Genomic DNA, 19,689 nt, shown 5'->3' on the forward strand with positions numbered 1-19,689 from the left:
AGAAGGAGACTGGCTGGCTCCTTCTCGCTCGTGCACCTGAAGCCAATCGGCGACAGCCGAAATGGACAGTCCACTAGGTGGGCTCTTACAGAACTGTACATCAGCCTGAAACGCCTGACAGTGGACAGCGCCATCAGCCCTGACAGCGGACCTGGCACATTGCGGCTTCATGTCGCAATGCTTCACTCGCTACCAGAAAAGGGACCAAAGTTTAGCCTGGAACCCACCGTGCGCCCATCGCGTCTCTTGACAACATTTCATCGTATTGCCAGCAAGGCGTCGTCGGAAGAAAAGGAACGATGCATATTTGAAGGTGTGGATATTGACGTCGAAGGCGTCAATATTATCACGAACATAGCTTTAGTAATCGAGAAATTGAGGTAAATGCAATGACACGATTGGAGACTCCCCCGTGACATTCAGGTACTAGCCCTAGGACGAATGCACTCGATGCCTTCGACGTTCTCGAGCACTAATCGATCACTTTAGCTAGAATATTTGCCTTCAGTGTCACTTTAAAAGTGCTTCTTTGTGAAAATCGAACGTCCCCAAATTGTTATCGCCCCTGCCCCAGTGCAGTGTAGCTAATTATACCGTACACCACAGGTCAACCCATTTTCTTTTTCTTAGCAAAGTGCTAGCGCCCCCTGTTGGAGCTCTCTTCATATTGCGCGGTAGCAAGACTTTGCGAAGACTGGTGCGTATTAAGTCATGGAGGAAGGAAACCCAGGAGAGTCCCTGACTAGCACGGACGTATTGGAGAAAGTGTGGCGGAAGTCACGTGCTGTTTTTCGCGAAGGAGCACTGGGACGGGTACCCCAAATGTCAATGTTGCGATAGCAATCGCGCTCCTGAAGCTTTCGCTGTTGATCTCGGTCTCTGAAAAGTGAGATCAGATTTTCCCGCCGGTGTCTTTCTCGCAGCACCTGTTGTTCGCGAGGAAAGCTGACTTTCAAGGTGTGGCGTGTAAGCTTGAAAGTTGTGTTTTGGGTCTGTGAGTGTGAGTGTCAGCCAGCAACATATACAGTCAAGAAATCACGGCGCGGGTCTTCGTCGTCTTCTGCAACGTGCCGCGGAAAAACACAGGAGCGCGTCTGCTTCACTAAAACTGCTACAGAAACTTCGTAGGCTTTGGTTTGATGCGCGTCGGCAGCACACACTTCCGGCGGCTCGTACCAATGCAACTTCAAAGTTCGCGCCCATCTTCTCCGGCGAGCTGCAGAACCCCTGATTGGAGGCGCAAAGGGAGATGATGGCACACTAACAAGGCTGCACTTCCGCCTTAAAAAACGTGACGTCACGGCCTCTCCTGTTTTGTTTCTTTCCTCCATGATATTAAGTTGACAGTATCGTTCCTTATTCTATGATTCGAAGCCCGATTGACGTTCGAAGAGGCTGTGTGCCAATGCGGCTATGTGGTAGCAGTTTTGCCTCTACTGCCTTTACTATGCAACTGCTGAGCATTAAGTCTCTCCACCTTTCCTCAAGGCCTGCATGTGTCCGACTATGAGTGCAGATAACAGCATTTATGAAATTATCTCAATTTTTTATGCTTACACTAGTTCTCTTAATGAATTCTCATTGGCACTGGGAATGAACTTTCTTCGCCACATTTCGCGTCAGAAACAGCTTCGATCCGGCACAGGCCGAATAGCAAATAGTCTAGAAACTGACTCACAGGTGTAGCTCCTCTTCTCGCAATATATAATCTATCCATAACTTGCTACCTATACTGTGAATTCATTATAGCGAATCCTTCCGGACCTGCGGATTTCCTTGTCTGCAAATAAATACAAGATGCGCGGCCAATCAAACATATTTTAATATCGAAACAAATAGAAATAATATCGCCAATAGAGGGGGCGACTCTCGGCCGAGAACGTCCAGCCGATAGCGTTGATCAGCGTCACACAGGCGCTGCAACCGCCCCTGTCATCCCCGCCACGTTGGCCGCGTCAGCTCTCGGCGACGTAGTGCTCGCCCCCCTGGCTGCTGCAGGTGCTTCGGCGCTCCCTCGCGCCGTGGCTCAAGGCCGATCCGCTGGACCACTTGGAGCCGCTGCAGAACCGCGGGCCATCGTCTAGCACTTGCGGCCGTCGCGGCTGCTGGAGGATGAATGCCGAGATCTTCCACGGCTTCTCGCACCGCCACTGCTGGCCCCCGCCGAGTGGTTCCTCCAGCTAGGGCAACATCGCGTGGTCGTCGCGGCAGTGGTCGTGCCGGCTACGGTTGCGCTTGAAGAAGAGCTGGTGTCCGTCTTCGTTTGCAAGCTCGATGGTTTACACTTCTCAGCGTTGCGGCTGCAGCTGGAGGACGAGTGCCGAGATCTTCCGCGGCTCCTCGCGCCGCGATTTTCGCTGATGGCCGAGTGATGGCGACGGCTCGCAGTCGTCGTGGCGATGATCGTGCCAGCTACGGTCGCTCCAGTCGCACTTGCGGGATAGGACCCCTTGCTTCGTTTCCTTAGCGCTCCGAATGCCTGGTTCATCGTCAGAGGAGCGCCCATGTCGATTTCTGGCGGCGGAACTCCAATTGCCGACCTGGTCTCCGCCTTTTGCGAACGCAAGGCCAGTGTCGCCGGCCTCGTACTGGGCTCCCTCTCTTCCTCAGCGTCCTTTGGCAGCGCCGCTCGCGTCCGCCTAGCACCGACTGCCCTCGGCCGAGGATCGGCGTCGTCGCCACCGCCAGCATTGTTGGGCTGTTTCATCGTCATTCCGCTCTTGCCTGACTTGAGTTCTTGTTCGACCATGTCTCGAGTTCGTGTGGACCTTCTCGCCGCAGCCGGGAGACGTCGCGGCGCTCGCCAATTGCTTGGGCGATGAACAGGCGCCGTCCTCGTCCGCTTATCAGGGAAGATGCCTCGGAGCCACTCTTGAGCGGGACGACCTCGGACCGCGTCACAGCGAGCTGTTCCAGTGTTTGGCAGGAAACCGAAGAGATCCGGCAAGAATGGCAGGAGACGAGCTCGTCCGAGAGTGTGACCGCCTTTCTCTGGCGTTCCAAAGCCCCCTCTCGAGCAGGAAAGCACGCGCAATGCGTGTGCTGCTTCGTTGTCATCGTCTTCTGCACGCGAGCAGCATGGGCTTTCATAGCGTGAGCGTTATTTGGCGCGATCCACTTGGTTCTTTATTCTATGAGCGAGGCCGCGGTACGTGTGAATGCGCCCTATCGTCGTCGTCGTCATCATAATCATCATTCATGGCTCTATATACAGACTGCTGAAGACACGTAGACTATGCGGATAGATGGAGCTGAATTACTGTAGGCGGCCCTGACCATAACTCGCTCCGCTCCTACATCAAAGAATCAGGCCTGGATTCTACATGTGGTTAGGAGATGGAGCCAAAAGGAGACCCCAAGTTATACCACCAGCAAATGAGCACTCGACGCGTTCGAAATTCACCCTCCCGGGCCTTTCACAGTAAACCGATTCGACTTAAGGGTGCTTTCTGTCTATCAATCACGCCCTTATACACTTTATGGGCGTACGGACATGAATTATAGACCGATTTGCGCCCTTAAAAAAAACTGTTGCAGTGCTCCCTAAGCTTCGCTTGAAAACCGTCCTCGCACGGGGTCTTCGGTATAGTTTGGTCGCACACAGCTGCCGCTGACGAAAGTATGTTATACAGTTCTGGCGCGACAGATACCCGTTTCCTACAGTCGTGATGCAAGCAATACCGAAGACGCCTGCGTGCCGAGTTTGCTAGACCCGTAGTCAGTTGTTGTGCGGTGCCATGGCCTCAAGGCCTTCAACAGGGTCTCGGCCGCTCACGGTATATAGAAAACCGCGGCCCATGCTTTCGCGCCCGTTGCGATAGGTGTTGGCGGACGTTAGTCCGGCCGCTTCTGCCGTGGTGGTCCGAAGACGCGCTCCCACGGAAGCTCCACGTCGAAGCGAGATGCGACACGCTCAACGCGGCATTCCGCTTAATTGCAACGCGTTGCTGTTTACGGAAGCACGCGCGGCTTCTATGCATGTCCTGACCCGCCGTTGGGCGCGAGGTGTAGTGGCTATGGCGTCTCGCTGCTAAGCCCGAATCCGCGAGATCAAATTCCGGTCGCGGTGACCGCACTTCGATGGGGGCGCAATGCAAGAATGCCTCGCCGTGCATTAGGCGCACGCGATAAAGAACTCCGGGTGATCGAAATTAATCCGGAGTCCCCCACTACGGCGTGCCTCATAATCGCATCGTGGTTGTGGTAGTACGTAAAACCCCAGCATTTAGATTATGTGTGTCCTGCTGTGTGCGCATATGCATATATTGTAGGCATCATCTATACCGTCGCATCGCTTTGCCTGCCACTGTGGTTTACACGTGCTATTCTGTTTGAAAGCGGCACGAGGAAAGTGCGCGGGTTCTCGCGCATGCGCAGAGCTAGAAATTCCAAATCCAAAATGGTTAGGAGTGATAGTCAAAACACCTGCCAGCTTGCGCCACGTCCTCAAAATATGCACCATCTCGTCACCTCTTTTTTTTTTTTTTTGGCTCACAGTTGCTGCTATACTATACAGCTTCGCCGATTGACTGGAAAGACCAACGTGGCCGAATTTGACAATGTGGCGGAATTTTAGCGCCCAAGGAACGTGATGTTATAATGGTTTGGGAAAGTGCTTGCCCTCGCGCGATTGGTCAGAATCGCGCGCTTTTGATGACCGCAGCGCGATTCTGGGCAACCACGACGAGGACAAGCGAAAGGTTCGCTTTCCGAACGGTTATGAGGTCGCGCTCTGGAATAGCACACACGGTCCGCAAGTGGCCCCCCTTCGGCGATCACGATCTTACAATTTTGTATACAGGTGTAAAAGAAACGGTCGGCAGTTATAACGCGTGCCGAGTGCAGATTTCTCGCATGTGACGAGCTCACGCTGCCTGGGGCAACATTATACAGAGACCTAGGTGCGCACACGCTAAAAGGCGATTGAGGGAAAGAGGTTGCGTTAGTTCGGGTTATGACGGCTGAGGGTTGTAACCTCTCTTCTGGCCCCCGGCGTGAAGGACGCGTGCACGCCTGCATGCATGCTTCTTCTTCTTCTGCAACGCATGACTTGTGCTCAGGGAAGCGAGCACGCGTAGGAAATTCATTCGCTCGCGCGCCGCCGTTATTTGTCGGTGTCCTCGTCGCGAGAAGGACTCTGGGTGAGCTGATCTGCCGATTCACTCTCTCTCTTCCTCTCTTTTTTGTCGTCATTTGCTAGGCCTTCGTGGCGCCCGAAACCTCGAAACGGGCATAGATATAGCGCGTGAGAAAAAAATTGCGAGGACGCTTAAGCTTCGCTTTTAAGAGTGGAACGCGATAGCATTCAAGGATCCCTGACTGCTTCTCACGCTTCCCGACAACTGCAGCTTAAGCAACCGTAATGGTTACCGGGAAACACTGGCGGTGAGCGCTATGCACGAAGGCGAGCTTTCTGGTCTATAGAGACGCGGCCTCTTGCGTGGGGCCGCGTCACGGTATGTTTTGTCATAATAACGACAAAACATACCTAATGATTTACCCTCAGCGTGAGAAGGGACTAAGCGATCACAAACTTGACCGTTTATTTGTTGCCGTCAGAGCGGAGAGCCAGTAACAAGCGTGGATTCGGATAAAAGCGGGCGGTATGGGCTACATGGTTGCTGCCATGTTGCTCCGTAATCACGGTTATAGGGCGGTCATTACGGTAAACGGTGCTAACCGCAACAGTGATTCGTGGCATACAACTTGCATGCGTAAAGGGCCTAACGGGTTACGTACTGCTATAACGTATCATACTCGTATGTGCCAAGCAAAAAAATTTAAAGTCCTTCCACTATACTGTGAAGATGGAAGCCAGCGGAGCTGTGACTATGGTGGGTCTGCTGTAGTGAATATTGCTATAGTGAATTTATATACTATCATTATTGATTATATTGAGCGTCTTCGGCATGTTCGTCAAAGAACAAAGACACCGGCGTCTTGTTTTCGCCCGGCGCGATGGCCAAGTAGTGCGTTTGCTGCGCCAAGTCCGCCCCATCGTCATAGACTAGCGTATGAGCCACAGCGTTCATAGCCGCTGCACACTGCACGGCAATGTCAAGATCCTGCCAGATCTCTCCCGTGTCTGCTCTAGGCGGCTCATACCCACATATGCAACTCGGGTATGAGTCACACGTGATTTCTTTCTTACATTCCTTCTTTCTTTCTATCTTTCATTATTTATTTCCTTCTTTCCTTTCTTACTTTCTTGTACCTGGCTCATACCCGCATATCCCATGCGGGCATGCACAACACGTGATTTTATTATCGTTAATCATGACGTAACTGACGAGCATGTGATGTTATTGAGTCATGTTAGTGATCCGTGTTGACACGTGTGCTAAGGCACAACTAGCGGGAAATCGCCGGGCACATGGAGCCACAACACCGCGCACATGGAGCCGAAATAATGATGATGATAGTTTTTTTCTAAATGCGGAAACGATCTCCTGGAACCTAGCTCTTAACAGTTTCGGTGTAAAATAAAGCTCTTTTATATAAAGACAGTTAAACCTGGAACTATTTTATGCTGCGCAAGAATATTGCCTGTGTACGCCTCGTACCATCGGCAGTGCTGCAAGTTATTTGTGAGATAAAGTCCAGTGCGCGCACAACGCTCATGCCAGCAGCGGAAGGCAGAATTAACGCTGTGCTGGCTCCGTCACCGAGACGATTGAGCGTATAGCGTTTATAGTGCGTCCACTCCAATTGGTGTTCTTGTAGAGCACTCCGCGTCTCTGGAGACCATTTGACCTCTAACCTTTAACGCATAACAAAGCCAACGCCAATAGCGCGATCGCACCTCGAGTGTCCCTATAATTGCTATCGACAAAAAAAATTGCCGCATATCTGCTTGCTTCGCTGCAAATGACGTCGAAAAACGATAGTCTTCTGCCGCCCCTGATGCGTAACACCCTCTCTTCTCCCACCTCCCACCCCTCACGCTCTTCCCCTGCCCTCTCACTCTTCCCATGATGGATGCAATGGAGGTTTTTCTGAATTAAATTCAACTTTCCAGCGTTCGCACTGCTCTCGCGCCATCTGTTGGGACCTTTTATTACTGGGGCGGTATTCTGTAAGAGTCTACCTAGTGGACTGTCCATTTCGGCGGCCGCTGATTCGCTGCCGATTGACGTGCAGGAAGGAGACTGGCTGGCACCTTCCTGCACTTCAATCAGCAGCCAATCAGCGGCCGCCGAAATGGACAGTCCACTAGGTAGACTCTTACAGAATACCGCCCCTGTTGACTTAAAGCCGGCTACAGAGCCGCGGCTGAATTCAGTCGGCTTGTTTTAGGGGCGAAGCTCCTTAGGGTGTGAGTCTGTCCCTCCTCTGTAGTATTTAGTAGTAGTAGTAGTAGTAGTCGTCGTCGTAGTAGTAGTAGGTAGCCACGTCTACTTTTAAGGAAAAAAAAAACACCGCATATCCACGGGGTGAATGATGATGAGTGGGCGAAGCTCCGGAGGGAATCATCGGTAAACCGTGAATCTTCCGTGTAATTCGCCCAGTCTCGCCGCACTAAATCGAACGATTGACTTCCACCAATGACACGCGCCATATGTGACGTCATTCCTATTTTATAACAGCGCCCTTCATTATAATTGCACCATCTCCCGCTTAAGGGGACGCGAGCACAAACGCGTTAGAAACGTGCAGTAATCTCTAGTAAGGGGGAGAGGCCACAGCGTCTTACGCAGCCGTTTACACATGCCGAAACGTGCACCGCGTTTGCCGACGCCATCACATTACTGCTGAGAGAGTATAACCCCCGTATTCATAAACGCTCCTTGACTTGAACTTGACTTGCCACCGCCTTCAACGCGTTTCGAACGTGTGCCCAAGGCGGTGGCAAGTCAAGTTCAAGTCGAGGAGCGTTTATGAATACGGGGGTAAGGCGGAGAGGCCACAGCGTCTTACACCAGCTTCTTACACGGGCCGTAACGCGCTAGCACAAACGCGTTAGAAACGCGCAGTCTTTCGTTAATGTTGGGTATTTATTGTCATCGTGGTGCGTGTGTCCATGTGCGCTTCGTGGCGTAGTGGTTAGCGCCGCGCGTTCGGAAGCGAGGGGTCCCTGGTTCGATTCCGCGCTACGGACGCAACTTTCGGAATCAGCAGTCATGTGATGGCGTCGGCAAACGCAGTGCACGTTCCGGCGTGTGTAAACGGCTGCGTAAGACGCTGTGGCCTCTCCCCCTTACTAGAGATTACTGCACGTTTCTAACGCGTTTGTGCTCGCGTCCCCTTAAGCGGGAGATGGTGCAATTATAATGAAGGGCGCTGTTATAAAATAGGAATGACGTCACATATGGCGCGTGTCATTGGTGGAAGTCAATCGTTCGATTTAGTGCGGCGAGACTGGGCGAATTACACGGAAGATTCACGGTTTACCGATGATTCCCTCCGGAGCTTCGCCCACTCATCATCATTCACCCCGTGGATATGCGGTGTTTTTTAACGCGTAGCGTTTCTTCGACACCATTTCTAACACGTTGATTTTTCATTTACTAACGTAAAAACCAGTCCAATGTGTATTCTTAATTAAATGAACGCTGCGGGTCATGGTTGTGTACATATATTTTGCCTCAAATAGGCCTGAGGTTTCCATTGCGCTGTATAATGTTGACGTGTATGACAGTGGTTGTAGCTTGGTTGGTTTTGGCCGTGCAGTTGAATCGGTTTTGGCCGGGCCGTTGAATCGAGTGACAGACATACTAAGTTTATCGAGTTTAGGTAGCCCAAGAAAGACAATCGTCTTAAAAAAAAGTATTGTCAGTTTCGCCCGAATGGCGAAGTCAGCGCTAACAAGGTTTAGCGTTGCGAGTGGACTGTTCGGACGGTGTTTCTAGCTTTACGCGAGTGCGAATATACGCAGACGTGTGACAGTCGGAATGCGGACGCCGCGGTAGGTAGTCGAACCCCCGACATCGTATACTTAGCGGCGTGACGCCATAGCCACTGAGCCACCACGACAGGTGCCACAAGTTTTCATTGCGCTTTCCATCTTCACTGCGTCATAATGCCACAATGCATTGCGTGCACTCATATGACATTTTGCCCAGCTGCCAAGTTCATACATAGGCACGTCACACCCTTAATTAGTTCTGTCGTCTTTTGCTCATGAGGCTACGCAGCAGTAGATCGCATTGCCATTTACTATTGCACATTGTATGTTTATTTTACTTTGGTCGCCCGAATGCGACTTTGTAAATGCAGCAGTATCCCTCGACGTTCGCACATACTGCTTCGTTTTCCTCTGTACGCTAACTGGAGCGACCGAAATAGTTGAAGCCACTGCGGAAGTACAATATGGAAAAACGCATACGTACACGTTGCAAGACAAAACCAGATAGGAAACCAGCAGCATGTTTGCAGTAACCTGAAAGCGAGCCTTTGATTACCCTATACGCCTCATGTACTGCAGATTTCCTAGCTCAGCTGTCGCACATAGGCCAGTGCCACTTCTGAATCCTTTGGCGTGGTTTGATGAGTGTGAATTTTCCTTTGTCAACCATACAGTTGTGTGAAAAAGTAACAGACACTCCAGCATTTTTCAAATCGCGACTGGGCATCCCTTGACAGAAGAGTTATCGTTAATTTAAAATTGAGGCGCAGTCATACTCTTCATCTTCAAGTTGAAAAAACGACATCCATGCTATAGTTCATGCAATAGATTAAGTCAAAACCGGAACAGAGCGGCGGGAGCGGGGTAGGCGTTACTTTTACGCACGAGAGAGGGAGATGCGAAAAAAAAAAGGAGAAAGGCAGGGTGCGTTTAACCAAAACGGAAAATCCCGTTTGCTACTCTACACTGGCAATGGGGGAGGGGGACGTGTCTGTGCTCTCCGTCGCTCTCTCTCTCTGTCTCTTGATTTGCACACAAGGGTAGTTCTATTCGTGTTTTGCTACGGGCCGCTTCTGACTAAATGTGCCATTATGTGAAGCTACAGTTGTCACAAAGAACGCGAATGACGTTGATGGCCACGAATAGTATCTCCGATGATACGTCGATCAATGTCGCCGTGAAGAGAATGCGAACTAAATGATAAAACGCTGCACTGGCTCACCCGTTTTCTTATTTGGTAAGATGGCCGAAGAGTGGGCTAGACCGCGTGTGCGCCACTCTGGGCGTGGTTCCTGGCAACGCGTTCGACCGACCGGCTACGCCCTTCCCGTCACATCCGCTCTTACCGTGTAATGGATGTGACAGGAAAAAAGAATACAGAAGAGTGGTACCCAAACTACAGCAATGCCACAGCTATACGACGTATATGCGTTTACCTTAGGAAGGAGAACGAACTCTGGGCTTAGCGCGAACTTGAAAATCAGCGACGCGCAGTTCATTTAGACAGGTATGCCGGACCATGGCCTTGGCTTAAACACTTACCGCACGAACCATCATGTCGGTGCTTGGTAGACGGATCCTTACTCCAAGAAGTGACACTGTGACGTAGCGTTGACGGCCGCTAGCTGCCTTCCGAGGCCGGAAATTCCTTCACCCGAGGTGAATCGCTCGCGTCGGGAAGGTACACAGTTCGCGCACTTTCGCGACCGCGCGGTACGTAGGTTCTGAAGCGCGGATTTTGAGCTCAGGGTCGCAGATGTGCACCGCTATGGCGTTGGCGTTGGCACGAGCGGCCAATGTGTTTCTCTCTGTTCGGGAAATAAAATAAGTGAGCTTAAAAAGAAATGGGATGCTCGGAACACCTGCCACGTCCGGGCAGCACGGAGAGAGATGAGCGACGCGCGTCACTGCATGCCGGGGTCTGTGTGCGCGCTTGTGTATACACATACGACAGCGGCGGTATATTGCCGTGGAGCTGTGTTTGCAGCGCGACACTCATGGGCCTTGATCGTTGACTGCACCGACAGAAGGCGGGAGAGACGGAAAGGAAAGCGTGATTGAAGGAAACATTCCATTGTGAACTATCGGTAACAGCTAGCCGCGTTAACGCAGCTGCGGCAACGTCGCAGCGAAATAAGTTTTGCCCCGAGTCAGGGGTCTACGCCAAGTGTAAATGGCTCGCTTCGCTTAGGAGTCGCGGACGTTTGACAGCGACTCTCAAGCGACTTATCGATCTACGTGCACCATTGGCCTGTCATGTTATTCTGGACACTGTCAAATTCCGCTACATTGCCGTATTCTACAATGGCGGTATTTTGAGCCAATCAGAGAAACCGTAGCATGTCATTTGAGCCAATCGGAGCTGACCAGATGGCGAAATCCACAATATGGAGGAATTGGCATTGTCTGGGTTAGCACCCCTGGATATACAGAAGCCGCTGCGATAAGTCTGCATGACTTCTTGTTGATACTATCATAGTTTTCTACAGAACTTACGAGAGTCCGTCAACTTACTCTGGTTACTCTGCGCTTTGCCCTTCTGGTTTGTGCTTCTGCTTTCAAGTGGCGTTGTGACTTTGCAAGGTGATCATATTCAATGAAATATTGCTCTATAAATGCAAAATTTCGTAATGATTACGCATTTGCGGAGATACTGATTGCCTAGCTAGCCATGTCTAGAAACCTACGAGTGCTTGGAAATTAATAAAATTATAAAGTGTAATAAATAACGCCGCAAGAGTGCTTGAAGACACAAGCACATAAATTAGACAAATGCATGTATTACCTATCATTATCCTGGTAGCTGAACGGACGCAGCGGTAGAGTTCCATCTAGTCATTTAGGAAACTCTATGGATACTGTACACCGGTTTGCGCTGCACCTCCACGCCCTCCTTCTCATATTACAAAACCTGCTTGCTAGGTACTAGGCGGCGACTACAAGACATATAGTCCGACAACGCGAGGCGCTATACATCGGAGAATCTCTTCGATACGCTTCCCCTTGAAGGGCTGGAATTCTTCCTCAAAATGAGTGTCACAAAGCGGGTTCCTTCCGCTGTGAGGCGAGCCATTCCGGTGATGAGAAATAAGGGGAGACGATGGCATGGGTTTGGTGTATATAAGAACAGCTCTGAGATGTCACGTAGCTCCGGTAACATACGGAGCTACGTTGGGATGCGACATCGATGTGAAGAAGCGTCCGGTGTCGGCCCAACGTGAACGAATCGCAGGAAATACAGGCCGATGCCACGGGAACATTCGAGGGAGCTTTTTGTTTTGGCAGATGCTCTCGCTGCCTTATAAAAACGTTCCCTTCTCCATAACTTCAATCGTTAAATAGCTTCCATAACTGCATCCGCCCAGTTACTACGCACACCCCCATGCATCCTGACTAAGCCTCATGGTGCAGCTGTTTGTACCAGGAATGAACAAGAAAAAAAAAAAAAAAAACATCAGGACTCGGGCAACTCTCACTCGAACATATATCGAAAGAATACGGGAACGCCTTGCACGTATACACGGACGGATCGGTGACATCGTCCGCCTCGACTGCAGCCGTTGTTATACCGGCCCATCACGTCGTTCGAAGATATATCCGGCTTGAACATCACACTACCTCAACTGCAACTGCGCTTGTGGCGATTCGAGAAGCTATAGGTGCGTTTCTCATGAGCGCCTTCAGATCTGGCCCATATTATGCGACTGGAGACCATCGCTGCAAATATTTAAGTGTGCCGTGAGGAAAACCTCTTGCTATTTTCTAGCCCGATAGACGTTGCGGAACTCCACACTGTTGCTGAAAGAAAATAACAACGTGTTGGATGCCCAGTTGAGCTGGGCACTGCGGACTGGACGGGAATGATCCTGCTGATCCAAGAGCAAAAATGGCCTTAAATGACGTCATGCTCGCTACCATGCCATTCTCAAGGCCAGACTGCAATTCCTTCTTTAGCAAGGCTATGCGGAAAGCGTTAGCAATATATTGGGAGCAACATGAAAATAGTCACAAGGTTCTTTATAAGCTCGATCACCATAGGGTATTTCGGATACCATGTGGCATCCAGTGTAGCCATGCGAGCTTCCTGCACAGGCTTAGACTATAGGTGTTGCCTTTACGCGACAATATTTGTATCACATATGATGCACAAACTCATCAGTCTGTGATACGTGTAATGTACCTGAGTACATGCTTGTTGTCTGTCCCAAATATGACCGTGACCTCTTCGTAAGCGCGCAGTAACAATAGCCCGTTCAGTGAAAACGCGTTACTGGCCGGACATCAACGAAGCGAGCCATCAAAGATCTCTCAAAATTTTGAAGACAAGTTCTTCTTTGGCGACTTCCCACGGGTTTGGCGTACGAGGGGTCCGGATATCTATCTGGTCTCTTGGTCAAAAAACTTCCCTTTCGCGCATACAGAGCGTCGCAGCGAGTCGCAAAATGTATCAAAATGTAGACCTCAACGAGAAAGGAAGCGAGAATTAGTCCCCGGGCAGGTAAAATTAATGGTACAGGCGTAATTAGCGCCAATATAGTCGAAAATTAACCTCATTGCACCATAGCCTACTCATCTCCGGAATCGAAGATAGCGTAGATCGGAGGCTGTGAACGGGCCTTTCGGACAAAAACGTGTACGTAATCGCATCCTGCTCTCTATTCTCGCCATTACTCGTCGTAACCCTCTCCTTTCTGAGCAAAGTAGCAGGCTGTAGACAACTCAGGCCTACCTCACTATGTTTAGTAAATAAATTATCACCCCCCCTCTCTCTTTTAGTGCGCTAAATCATGCACAGCTCACCACCACATGCTTACGCCTATGCTCTATCATCATACTGCTTCAGTTCGTCAGTCACGGGCGTCGTAAAATGCGGCGGGAGATGATGGTTCGGTTCCCACCTGCGGCAAGTTATCTTTTCGTCCACTTTCGTTTCCCTTTTCCTTATTGTCTCTACGTTTCAAATAAAAAAGATCTACAGTTAATTTTTCTCTGATTTCCCTGGTTTCAATGTCTGTTTGCTTCATAAAGCAAGCAGATTATTCAGCGAATAATTTCGTGTCTATAGGGTGCAAATTTCGCGTTGTATGGGACAACAGAAAAATTCTGTCGCCATTTTCGTTGTCCTTATTATGTTGTTCCGACAGCAATTTATACGCAGGATTATTCCCGCCGTCGGCGTCGCAGTGCTGTCCCGATATCCACGGTGCATGCGCCGCTCATGCGCTGAAGTTAAGAGAGTTTTCAGAGGACCTGCGCATAGGCGCGTTTGGCTGCAAAAGCAACCAGCCGGAGGGGACGTACCGTCAACGTTCCGCTCAGCCGGCTATGTGGCGGAGCTATAGACCAGCGTTCCGCCTTCCGTTGCTGTCGTGAGCGTAGAGCACACCAGCGTTCCTGCTGAGCTGCTCTACATGCATGCACTGGTCTGAGTGGAATGGATATTAAGCCTCAAGATAACATTATCTAATCTCGGTACTTACTAACGCCTGCGGTTTCCTGTCGGTCTCGTCTCGTCCACCATTGAGCTGCGGCGCCTGCAACGCCAATGGCGCTTGCGCGTTCTGAGACGCCTGGTAGCGGCCAGGGCGCTGTTTCTTCTGCGCAGCAGGAGTTACCTTGCGTGCTGGGTCGTGCCAACGTGCCGCGTCCGCGTGTAGTTAGAACACCGTCCGAGGAGTTCGAACGCAACGCTATAAACCTTGCTATCGCTGTCAATTGCTTCACCCTTCGGGCGAAACTACATTTTTTTTAATGCGAAAGCATCATATACCCAATTACACGAAAATCCGGCGTCGTAGTCGGCGGCGTGACCGAATGATGGTACCAAAAATGGCCGACCGCAAAGAGTAAAAACAGGTCAAAAAATACCCGGATTAGCGTCAAATTTCTCAGGGAGGTTTCTGTAAACGAAGTGAATTAATGCCTTTGAAAAGAATATTAAGTAAATTTCTGTCTGGGTGGGAATCAAGCCCGGGCCTCGGGGGTGAGAGACGAGCACGCTTTCCGACGCCACGACGGCTCCACGGATTTGGTTGTCTAAATGTGTGGCTATATTGCGTGCGTCATTGCAGACGTCACGTCACTGCCTCCGTCACTGCCTCCCAAGTGTCACTTGCTCTTCAGATTTCATCGGTGCTGTGTGGTCTACTGCGATGCACTCTCGACGCCGAATCATGAGCGTATATAATGAGGTGGGCCTAGTGCGTGCGTCATTGCACACGTCACGTCGCTGCGTCCCGCGCGTCACTTGCTCTTTGGATTTCATCGGTGCTGTTTCTACTGGGATACACTCCAAAGCGTCTACCTCAGCGGCAGCTGTGAATGTGCAGCAAAATGGTCCAAATGTTTCCGTCCTGTGGCCAACGTATACACAAACACACACGCACCGATTCAGAAGAAAGAACTTCAATGCGTGTCGAAAACATCAATCGAAAACATTGAACCTAAGCAATTATACGCATTCCCACACGTAAGCAGTCTTACGTGTATCTGCTGAATTTTTTCTATTGCGCTGTTGATGTTGCAAAAACATTTTGCAAAAACAACACAGGCACCTTCGCACACATCCTGATGGAGTGCACTTCACTCAAATCCCCTATACCCCCCATCTCCCCTCCGTCCCCCCCCCCCCCCTACCCCACCCCATGAGCGATGGGAGACCTTACGGTCCAGCCCCGCCCTGTCGATCCAGCTCACGCTGGCGGCTAGGGGCCAGGAGCCGCTGGCCGTATATGGGCCCCGAAACCAGGGAACCACCCCGTCCGACGTCTGAGAAGACGCCGTCATTTGAGCTCAATAAATGTTTTTCTCTCTCTCTCTCTCTCTCTCTCTTAAGTCACCCGATTCTTGGCCAATACCACATAGTGGGTATCAGCCACTCTTGTGGGCAAACCGACCAAACGACTTTGGCTTCGATGCACGAGTGCTACATTCGGAATTTCGGGACAGAAACGTGGGGCAGTCGATATTGTCGTCGTGTCATGGTGAAACGCGAAGCGTGCGTGTGTCAAGAGTCGGATATATTTTCCAAGGCCCACGTGTCACCGTCAGATAATAATTAACGACGTCGCACTGCATCCAACACATATCCGCAGAAGCTTCTCGCCAGGTGGCGTGAGCGAGGCATCGGCCAGTTATGTCATGCGGTATATCATTTATTTTACGACAAAAACGCGACTAGAGTGCTTTTATCGGCTTTCGTAGCAATGCGAGCGAGCCTTTTCACTATTTATTTAATTATTTGAATAACTTCCAGGCCCGATGCAGAAGGGCCACACACACGCATGCACGCGCGAACGTGTATATATATATATATATATATATATATATATATATATATCAGTGAAGCAAAGAATCACACGAGCCAGCACAGAAGTAATTCAAAAAATAGAAGTACGTAGGAAAAACATGACAGGACTTCACTGACGTTTCGGCTGGGGACTCTTGATGAAGGCCGGACCCCGGCCGAAACGTCAGTAAAGTCCTGTTATGTTTTTCCTACGTGCTTCTATTTCTTTAATTATATATATATATATATATATATATATATATATATATATATATATATATATATATATACTTTGCGATAAACCTCCGTGCGATTATCTTAACCCAACTAGGGTCGAGATAATAATTGTTTTAGACCTTCGTGTTTTCTCCTATGTTTATGGAAAAAAAGAAAGCTGCCGGAAATAAAAAAAAAAACTTTCTTTCAACTCACAAGTGCATGGACCACAATATATATATATATATATATATATATATATATATATATATATATATATATATATATATTTCCCTACGTGGTTCTATTCTTTGAATTATTTCTGTGCCGGCTCCTGTGCACGCTGTAAAAAGGAAGGTGATCCGACGGCGGCGCGAGGCGCGGCCACTTAGTGTGACGCTCCGCACGCCGCTGCCGCAAGGGGCAGCACCTGTTCTGGGGGCCACTTTTTCGCCCGCTTTGCTGGCGCTTTTATGGGCACGCGCGGCAGAAGTGCTTTATTTCGATGAATATATGTCGGTCGCCTGCTTAAAACGACTCTACTTGGTTGGAGAAACGTCCATTTATATTTCTGCCGACATTCCGATTGACTCCGACGCCGCGAGCAGCGGTAATCGCAGCGCGCCGTCTGCTCGAGCAGACGACGCGTCTCTCGTGTTCGAAATGACGGTATTTTGACTGTAAGTGGCATGAAACCTTCTACCTGCTCAGGATTTGGCGTCTAAATAACGAAAAATTGCATGTCTTTGGGTATGGGTGTTTAAATGCTGACGGAGGTCGTAAATTATCCACTGTTGTGCCGCTTCTCCAAGGCCTCCTGAACACGTGCTGCCCCTAGCGGCAGCGCTCATTTCCGGTCACACGAAGTGGCCGCTCTCTCGCCCCAGCGCGGGCGCGCCGTCGAAGCACCTATCTTCTTACACCGTGCTCCTGTGGTTCTATGCTTCAATGATTTATATACACGTATATACTGATATAATGAACGAGAAGAAAGGGAACCGAGGGGCCCAATCTTTATTAATCATATCATAAGAAACCAACAAACAATGACCCCAAGGACAGCATAGGGGAAATTACTTGTACTTACTAATTGAATTAAAGAAATAATAAATTAATGGAAATTAAAGTGAACGAAAAAACAACTGCCCGCAGGTGGCGAACGATCCCACGCCCTCACGTTACGCGTGCGATGCTCTTACCATTGAGCTACCGCGGCACCGTTTTCCCATCCACTTTCAGGGGTATTTATGTCTTAGCTTATCACCGGCTATAGATCCTATTCGACTGGATAGTGACGTATATCCCTATAGTAAATTTACAGCGTACGAGTGATTTCCTTGAATTTCTTTGCGAGATCATTTAGCACTCGCCTATCCCCAAACCAGGCAAGCCAGCTACGATAGCAACGAACCTTCGCCCTATTTCCTTAACATCACATTTGGGCAAAGTCATGGAAAAAATGGTGGCCGAAAGACTTCACTGGTTCCTCGAAGTTGAACGAAAGCTCCATCACACACAAACAGGCTTCCGTGCTCGCTTGTCGGCGCAAGACAGCCTCCTTATGATACATGACGATCTAACCTCTGAGCGCTTGCAAGGCCCTCGAATACTAGCCACTGTTGATATACATAAGGCGTTTGACAACGTAGGAGTAGATGCTATGTTGCAAGAAATGCACGCAGTAGGACTAGAAGGTCGCATAGTGACATACATCACGTCACTATTGACAAACCGCACTCTTCGAGTCAAGATAGGAGATCGATTCTCGCCGCTTCATTACATCACACATGGCCTTCCGCAAGGCTCAGTTTTGTCCCCTGTACTGTTTAATATAGCCATGCACCGTCTCCCGTATCACCTCGCAAAGATAGACAGGTTGCATCACTCAATATACGCCGACGACATCACAGTATGGACCACGGGAGGGTCACTTGGTGAGCAGCAAGATGTCATCCAAGCAGCTCTAGATACAATACAGTGTCATCTTTCGGCACTCAGACTCTCTCCTTCCCCGTCAAAATCACAGTATATTGTGCTTGGTCCAAAGAATATGAGGGAAGAAGCAGTAGCCTTAATGAATGTGCCGCAAATACAAGGAAGCCCGATCGAAAAAGTACAGGACCTCAGAATTCTTGGACTCACTATATCGGACACAGGAAACCACACGGCGTGGCTTCAGCAGACACTGAGCCGCTGCCGAGCAACACAAGGGCTCCTCCGAAGACTCACAAGTCGTAAGTGGGGCCTCAGAGAAGACACCCTGGTTATAATGACGAAAAATCTCATCACATCGAGAATTCTGTACGGCTTCCCTTACACACGAACCACGGTAACGATGCGTCGTCGCCTCGAAGCAGCTCATCGTCAAAGTATACGTATAGCGTATGGTTTGCCGAAGCATACCCCAACCCATGTGCTTTACTCAGAGGCACAAATTAACACACTTGACGAACTAAGGGAGGACGCAAGATGTTCCCAGGTGCTGAGGCTAGCGGCTACGTCTTCAGGCCGAAGAATACTCGCCCAGGTCGGTCGGAAGCCACAAGCTCCTCTTCTCCCGACACCTTCGGCGCCGTGGCTGCCCGTGATGTCCGCCATTGTTCACCCCCTTCCAACCAACGTGGGAGTAAATGAAATAAGTCGGAGGCGTTACCATCACCGCAGAGCCATCCTCAACGATAGTACAGCTCAATGCATTTACACAGATGCTGCTGTTTCACATAATCACGTCAGTACTGCCTGGACGAACAGCGACGGCAGCAACACAGCAACAACTACTCATAGCACACAATTAAGTACGACCGGTGCAGAACTACAAGCGATTCTAGAGGTTGCTCAGGCAGCCAGATATGGCCGCCTCAGGCATCACCGCCCTCTACACATTTACACGGATTCGCAAGACGCCATACGTGAACTTAACAAGATTGACGCACACCCACTGGCAACCGCCATCCACGAAGAAGCAACACTTCTGCGGCACAAGGGAACTGAGCTGCACATTTATTGGACACCGAGTCATATGGGCACAGGAGGGAATGAGCGAGCGGACGCGCTCGCGCGGGGAGCATATTTACCCACCCCCCATTCTCCTTGCCCCGTTTCCGTCACAGCTCGATCGGCAGAAGATGTCGACGCTGTCGATGCTCACCTGCAGCTCCGACAGCATAGAAAGCTTGCTCTACAAGCGCTTCTGCCCGAAGGCCATGACCCCCTCCCTACTGGGCTTCCACGCCGGGAACGCGTGGCACTCCGCCGTCTACGCACCGGCACGGCAGTCACGCCTGCGTTCAAAGCCCAATACATTGACAAGTCGCTTGACCCCACCTGCGGAACTTGCACC

At 50.2% G+C, this 19,689-nt stretch overlaps 1 protein-coding gene across 4 annotated transcripts in view; it reads right to left on the reverse strand.

Moving 5' to 3' along the window:
• Positions 1-19,689, reverse strand: part of LOC119445916 (ATP-dependent translocase ABCB1) — a 164,557-nt gene that overhangs the window by 137,407 nt on the left and 7,461 nt on the right. The window contains exon 1 of one of the 4 annotated variants that reach the window (XM_049663728.1): positions 10,388-10,593. The exons of the other annotated variants lie outside the window; for them this stretch is intronic. The gene's annotated coding sequence lies outside the window, so the exon portion shown is untranslated. Of the gene's footprint in view, positions 1-10,387; positions 10,594-19,689 lie in introns of those variants that run through there. 4 annotated transcript variants of the gene reach the window in all.

Source organism: Dermacentor silvarum, chromosome 3 (assembly GCF_013339745.2).
Source record: "Dermacentor silvarum isolate Dsil-2018 chromosome 3, BIME_Dsil_1.4, whole genome shotgun sequence".
In the NCBI taxonomy this organism is placed as follows: Eukaryota; Metazoa; Arthropoda; class Arachnida; order Ixodida; family Ixodidae; genus Dermacentor; species Dermacentor silvarum.